Consider the following 8,090-nt stretch of genomic DNA (forward strand, 5'->3'; position numbering starts at 1 on the left):
ACACACACACACACACACACACACACACACACACACACACACACACAAATACACATTTTTTGTTCTGTGTTTGGATTAAGAAAAAATATATATACTGCACAGCGTTGTTTTGTAGCCTTACTCAACTCAGTGAATGCATTTGACAAGCTTTTTTCTTTGTTGGCTTTTGAGCTGGCACAAAAATGAATGGCTTTACAGCCATAACTGTATTTTTGAGTCTTACTGCCAATGAATGATTGTTATCCAATTCTTATTTTTCCACAGGATATTAATAATTAGGGCAACTGTGATTCATCCTTCAAGCCCCGTTGGAACTTAGGACAACGTCACAATGTTAAATGATCGCGTTACAATGACACGTTCTAATAATATGAGAGCATACTGGAGTTTCCTGACTATTTTTACAAGCTGTATTCCAGATGAGAGACAATGAGATTGTAAATAGAAAGATGAGTTTCCAAATGCGATAGATATTTTGATTACAAAATCTATATATAAAGTCTACAGCAAAACAAAAAGTAGTTTAATTTATTTGTTAACTTAGAATAAGTGTGTGGAGCAGTATTGGGGCTGAGAGGAGATTGAGCCATAGTGCTGAGGATGAAGTGGAAACCAGATCTGCAATATGTTTTCAGTGCTCTGTGCAGGCCAGTCACGTTCTTCCACTTTGGCGTAAAAAAAAAAAAAAATGCTTTTACTGTACGAAAGGGAATTTGTTTATCTGTCACTGCCATGGCAACACCAAACCACATTATTAATTGGTCTAGAATATTGAAGTTTTATCGGTACTTTCACCTCTTGTGCAAGCTTCGGCACTAGCACACAGCTGCATGGTGATGTTCTGTTCTAAATGCTACTGCATGCTTCAAAGATCAGTCAATAACAATAGTGAGTGTCGTTATTCTATTAATTACTTTTGTTTTTACCGGCACATTTATCTGTTGACTTTGCTTGGTATTCAGCTGACAAAGAGGATGTTTACTGCTCTAAATATGTATTTACCACGATGGCTTTGAAGCAAATTACAATGGTTCTGACTCTTGTCAGTCAATGGAGCTGAAGCAGGATTTGTTTTTATTGTTTTTTGTTGTGAGGTTTTTTTGGCTCCCCAAGAGTCCGTAAAACGTGTTTGGACCTGCTTTGGATGTTTGAGGAAGAACGCACAACTTCTAACAGTGAGAATGTGTTTGATATGTAATGAAACCTTTGACTAATCCGTGGTTTGGTTTCTTAAGATGAAGCCTTACCAAATTCCACATATGCAAAAATGGAATTACAAACCATTATTCCAATGAAGTCGGAACATTCTGTAAAATGTCAAAACAAAATACAGTGATTTGCTTATCCTTTAAAAAAAAAAATAATAATAATAGGTCACAGAAAGTAGACTATGCTTGGTTTAAAAATCTCCATTTTTGTGCTGGGGCAAGTCTACTTTATGGTGGTTTTTCAATTTGGTACTGCGTATTACTTGGCGTTCTGGGGACAGAGAGTGTCTTCTTTTACACGGCCCCCGGTGCATCACAAAAAGTAGACTAGATTTTAGACTCGGTTAAAAGTATGTCTAACTCCTGGGGGAAGTGGGGTAACACAATTTTGGTGTATTTGATGGAGGTGAAGGCAGACGGATTGGCGCTCCGCGGACGTGAGTGGTGGATGTCACAGGATTTCATTCATAATGATGACAACAGCTTGGACAATTCCTCTGAATCATTGCAGAAATCAATTCATTGAATGAATTATAATCATTACCATCTTAAAAAAAAAAATTAAAAAAAACACAACTCATAGCACCCCCGTCACTCTGGGTCACACATGGATGCACAGACGGTTGTGGGTGCAAGCTGGTCTCCAATCGCCCACATCACATGCAGGGCCGGTGACATCATCTTGCAGTTTACAGGCCAATATCATGCACAGACCCTAGTGAGTTAATTTGTGCTTTCGTAATGTCAGTCATGGCACACTCGAGCAGACTGCGTTTTGACCAACTTGATTTTAGTGCAAATGAGGGATGCCGCCAAAAGTCTCCTTCCAACTCACAACGGCGCACAAAGGCACACATGCCTTGTTATGCTCAGTTAGACCCGTGCATAGTCTAGCAAAATACCAAAACAAAGAACATCACCTGGGTGCACAGTTAGACTTGCGCTTTGCGCTAGAAATGAAAATAGGGCCCCATATATTACATTTGCAACACCCAAATATACAGCCTGCTTCTTTGGGCCCAAGCCCATCTGAGATGAACTGACACCAATTGAAAATGTGTGCTGTGGTGGTCTGACGAGCGCACGTTTCAAATTGTTTTGGGACATCATGTCTTCTGCTCCAAACAGGAAAAGGACCATCTGGATTTTAATCAATGCAAAGTTCAAAGCCAGCATCGGTGACGGTATGGTGGTGTGTGACCACTTGCATTGGTAACTTAGACATCTGTGAAGGCACCATTAAGGCTGAAAGATAGACACGGGTTTTGGAGCAACATACGCCACCATTAGAGAATTTTTTTTTTTTCAGGGACTTATCGGCTTATTTGTGAAAAAAAAATTCCAAGCCATATTCTGCATGTGTTACAACAGCGTGGCTTCATAGTAAAAGAGTATGAATACTGGACTAGAATGAACTGCCAGCAGTCCAGACCTTTAATCCTTTGAACACGTGGCGCGTTATGAAACGCAAAATGTAACCATGAAGATCCTGGATTGTGGAGCAAATGAAGCCGTACATCAAGCAAGTGCCATTCGTCTACAACATTTTCAACAATTAGTGTCCTCGGTTTACAAACACTTATTGAGGGTTGTTAAAGGAAAAGTGATGTAACACAATTTTTTGGGGAATGGGTTGCACACATAAAATTCACAATGAGTGAATATTTGCAAAAAAAGGAAATCAATAGTTTTTCAATTTGATCAAACAATATATTGTCTTTGTCGTGTATTTAATTGAACATATGATGAAAAGGATTTGCAACTAATTGTCTTCTGTTTTTTATTTATGTTTTGCACAACATCCGAATTTCATTGGAGTTGGGGTTTGTACATTTTCACCACAATGATAAGGATACATTTGATTACCGTTAAGTTTCTTTTTCACATCTCCTGGTTACTTACTAGTGAACATGATTTGTTCAATGTCTGTTTTTCAACCTGTCTCAATATTATTACTGTACTCATTAATTGCCTTGTTTGAAACACTCAAAGCATTTTGGTTACTTATATACAGTACACACTGTCGAGACAGAAACATTGTCATCTGTTTAATATTTGACTATCTTCATTGTTTTGAAAACAAATCTTTTTACTTAAAACATTTTTGTGTTTTTTTCCTAACATTGAGAGAAATCAGCATTCGTACAGTATGTCAGTTCTTGACTGGATGGTAGTTGAATTCAAGTAAAAAAAAATATCTGTCTCTAGTATGGTATAAGTTATTTATTTATGTTTATATTTATCTTATATTCTTAAGTTATGGAATTTAAACATAATTTAACTGTCTCCCGCCTGAAAGCCAACGTTTGGAATAGGAATGAAAGTCCTATTTCTAAACAGTACCTGGAATACAATTCAGCGCTATGAGAAAAAAATATTAAACATCCCTTTATTTTTCCAGTAAAATGCTGAGTTATCAAGCACATTTTATCCCAGTGTCCAGTGTGTATTTGAAATTTGTGTTCACTCTTAACTACTGGGAAAATACAGATCCTAAGAACCAGAAGAAAGCCCATGTTGGTGAGTATTTGCAAGTCCACGAGTCGTAAGAAACATTGTATTTAATCAGGACCTGGATGGGAAACATGCTTCCGCCTGAGAGAGAAACTTTATCTTACATTCATACTGGATATTATGGTGTAGTGCACACAGAATTTTATCAGATCTTTTGATGTCAGTAATGTAAACAAATAAAATACCTTGATATTATTGTCTGTACTGGTGGTTGGTTTGTCGTCAGCTGTTTTGTGCCATCTTTAAATGGCAGTTTTTATGCACAAGAGCCCCTTTTCACAGGGGGGGGGGATTAGTAGGTTTTTTTGTTATTTTTGTGTTGCACACTTTTCTGTCAAAAAGGGGATCTTTTATACATGTAATTGAGCATTAAATGTGTCCATCCATCCATTAACTGAACCGCTAATCCTCACGAGTTTCGCGGGTGTGATGGAGTCTATCCAGCGGGATACACCCTGGACAGGTTGCCAGCCAATCACAGGGCACAAATAGACATACAACTACTCATGCTCACACTCACTCCAAGGGACAATTTAGAGCGTTCAATCAACAAACTATACATGTTTTTGGAATGTGACAGGAAACCGGAGTAACCGGATAAAACCCATGCAACCACGGGGAGAACATGCAAACCGAGGCCGACAAAAATTGGCAGGCGCCGTGTAACACCCTGTGATGTACAGAAAATTTATTGGAGCATTGTCTAAAACAGTGGTGTCAAACATACGGCCCGCGGGCCGGAACCGGCCCCCAAGGAGGTTCGGTCAGGCCCGCAGGATCATTTAAAAGTGAAAAAAAAGCATAAAAGACACAGAATGAATATTTTTAATAAGGTGCGATTCATGGAGTATCCGCAAGGGGACACACTGTTTTGATCAGAGTAGAAGACAACGTTGTTTTAATCAGAGAGGAAGACAACAGCAGCCTTAGTCTGTCACTGAGACAGACCCAACACAGCAGACGCTATCATGTGATTACTTTATTCTTTATTCTTTACACATTTAATAGCACTCTACTTGGTTTCTAAGGTGTAGGCAGGGATTAAATTTCGATTTTATATGCACATGTGTAATGGTATAAATCTCGTTTAATCTTAAAATGCATTACTATATTTTTCAATACCAATTACTTGTTAAAGTTTTGTGCCTTGGTACAATCAGTGGGATCAGTTGCAATGCATATATATGGATGATAAAAGTAAATTGCACATTTGTCTAAGGAAATCTAAGGTGCTTCATGAAATGTTTTGTAAAAGATATGTTCATTAAATGTCAACATTTTCCTAATGTTCTTGTGCTTCTTTAGACCAAAACAAAAGGAAGACATATTATTTTGGTGATTTAGAGCAGAATATGATATAATTTTAATGGTCCGGCCCACTTGACATCTACCGAGGCCGTATGTGGCCCACAATGTGAAATGAGTTTGACACCCCTGGTCTAAAATGAACAAGAAGTGAGCTGTGAATTTTTGAAAATCCAATGTTTACCCATTTTTTTCACATTCATGCTTTTACACCCTTGTTGTCGAGCAGGCATGTCCAGCCTCCAGCCTGGAGGGCCGCTGTCCTGTCTGTATTCCATGTCTCCCGGCTGCAACACACCTGATTCAAATAATCAACTCTGAAGCAGCATTAGAACGATCCAGATGATTTGAATCAGGTGTATTGCTCCTAGGAGACCTGGAAAACAGGCAGGACAGCGGCTCTTAACGACTGAGTTTGGACACCCCTGTTTTTAAGGATTCATCTGATTGACCTGAATTAAACTTCGAATGACCGAAGATCTACTTTTTCATAAACCAACCTCCCGCGATCGACCCGTTACCGCAAACGCGCGCATACGCACACACTTACATAATGAGCATATCGGCCCCGAAGACGATCGAGGCATGGGAAGCACTTTTGCTGCATGTTAACTTTTGTAGCTCATGTGCACCGTTTAAAAATGCTTCTCTCAGCCCTCCGGATTCCCATTCTTTGCCAGTACCCTCGGTGAATTGTACATAAAACACCTTTTTTTTTTTTTTTTTAACAACAGCCACCTGCCTGGCATCCCATCCGGCTAAGAGAAACGTGTGTCGCAGGCTCTGACGCAAATCCTCCTTGACAGGAATGTTGAAATCTAACATTTATTCTCCACAAATTTACAGCATTGTAAAACGTTAAGAATGTTGGTGTCATGTTTGTCCTCCTAGAGAAACCATATTAAAACAAAAATATATTTCCCTCTCCCACCTTTTTCCATTTTCAAACATTTTTGCAAAAGCTCCAGGGAGCCACTAGGGTGGCACCAAAGAGCCGCATTCGGCTCTGAAGCCGCGGGTTGCTGACCCCTGGACTATACCATCATAAGTCCTCAGACAATGGGTGAAAAAAAATGACGAGTTTTCAAAATATCTATCCATTTGTCTATCAACATGTCTGACAGTAATCTATTACGGTAGTCTATTGTTAGCATTGGTCCAGTGTGTTACATGTGACAAAGGAATTTTGTACTTCAGCAACATTACCGATATTTACATCGAATAATACTGTGTATAGGGCGGCCCGGTGGTCCAGTGGTTCGCGTGTCGACCTCACAGTGCAGCGGTACCGGGTTTCATTCCAGCTCCGGCCTTCCTGATGTTCTCCCCAGGTCTGCGTGGGTTTTCTCTGGGTACTTCGGGTTCCACTTGAAAATTTCAACTAGGAACTCGGAATTTCTGACTTCCGGATACAAATGGAATGTCGCATCAGTGGCGTGTTCGATGCACGTACTTATTTGACAATAATGTGGACTGCCAATCGACTCTGGCAGTTGAAGGCAGAGGGCAGCCATCTTTCGTTGCCTTTTTTATTGACAATTTATTTGATTTGATTTGATTAATATTATTAGGAGTAGCAGTAGCAGTAGTAGTAGAAGTAATAGTAGTAGTAGAGAAGTACAAGTAGTAGTCGTCGTCGTCGTCGTCGTCTTCATTTATTTATAAATTTTTCTGAAAACACCCTTATCACTGCTTTTTTTTTTTTTAATGCCAGTATCGTGAATGGAGTAATATCACAGAGAGTGAACTTTCCTAGCTGCATTGACCATTTAGACTTGAGTATATTATCTCGGGTAACCATATTTTGATCTAAAAAAAAAAAGAGGCCACTCGTCCCAGTCTCGAGATACAGAAATGATACTCAAATATATTTATACTTTAGAACTCAAATATATTGAAGATTATGGATGCACAATATTGGGAAAACATGCTAAATGTAATATGGGTGTTACAAATTGTAATATTGATAGTATGCCTATATTTAACATGTACCTAAAGAAATATTATGAAATATGAATACATTCTGATCTAATTAAGTTCTTGGTGAAAATAATGTCCCTGGAAGCTGTTCTATTATTGATGGCCTATTTGATGGCGATGTGCATTGCGGTTGCATCTGATTGGTCAAAATTACATTAAACTATACAATTCCAGATAAATTCATTGCACATGTTTTGCATTCTGCACTTTGTGTGCCATTATCTCAATGACAATATTTTTTCAATATGTTGTGCAGTCCTCATTTAAATTAAGCCTCCTCTGTATTGGTAGAAAATAAAACAAAGAAAAAAAACTGTACCTCTCTTTTGAAGTCTTAAAAATGACAATGCATAATACTTCTGAAGAAAATCAATCTTTAACAATATGTATTGTTTCAGTGGAGTAATGTAAGTATGCAGTGGCGGACCCTCAGGGCCAGCAAGGCCTTCTCTGCTGGCCTAAACATTCTCAGAAAAATAAATTTACTTTTCTGAGAATAAGATGAATTTATTTATTTTCATAAATATGTAAACAAAATTATTCTCTGTATTCTTTACGTCATTTTATTTCCACTTAGTCGAGTGGCTTTCAATAACATTGAAAGCCACTCGATAAATAACTTATTTATTATGGAAGAGTTTTTAACCAATCATATTTCAGCTAGCTTGTATTGCCAGGTAAATTAAACTTGTTCGGGGCCTTCAGATTAAACAGAGCAGGCCCCTGTGCGCTGTCAGTGAACGGGCACAGTCAGGTTTCAAGAGCCAATCAGATCACGAGTCTCAGACTCATGATCTGACTCGTCTGCGTACTAGGGCCAGCTAGAAGGCCTTACGTCGAGACTGGCCATGCGCGTTCGGTGATTGGATTAGCGCCTTTTCTGTTTCCTGAGAATTGTATCCTGACTTGTTCAATAAAGATTAAAAAAAAAAAAAAAGATTGGATTAGCGCCTGCTAGAGCTATCACTCGCATTTTAACCTAACATGACCGAAGGAGAAGACGATGATCTGGTTGCAGAACTACTTTCCACACAATTTTCAAGACGGGCCTTCCACGAAAAGCTGGATATTGTGCAAAGAGGT

At 38.8% G+C, this 8,090-nt stretch overlaps 1 protein-coding gene across 1 annotated transcript in view; it reads left to right on the forward strand.

Annotated features, from left to right (window-relative positions):
- Positions 1 to 3,917, forward strand: part of clmna (calmin a) — a 54,615-nt gene extending 50,698 nt beyond the window's left edge. The window contains exon 14 of the mRNA XM_019870073.1: positions 33 to 3,917. The gene's annotated coding sequence lies outside the window, so the exon portion shown is untranslated. The remainder of the gene's footprint in view (positions 1 to 32) is intronic.
- The last annotated feature ends 4,173 nt before the right edge of the window (positions 3,918 to 8,090 follow it).

The sequence above is a fragment of the Hippocampus comes genome, unplaced genomic scaffold (assembly GCF_001891065.2).
Source record: "Hippocampus comes isolate QL1 unplaced genomic scaffold, H_comes_QL1_v1.1 scaffold388, whole genome shotgun sequence".
Classification (NCBI taxonomy): domain Eukaryota; kingdom Metazoa; phylum Chordata; class Actinopteri; order Syngnathiformes; family Syngnathidae; genus Hippocampus; species Hippocampus comes.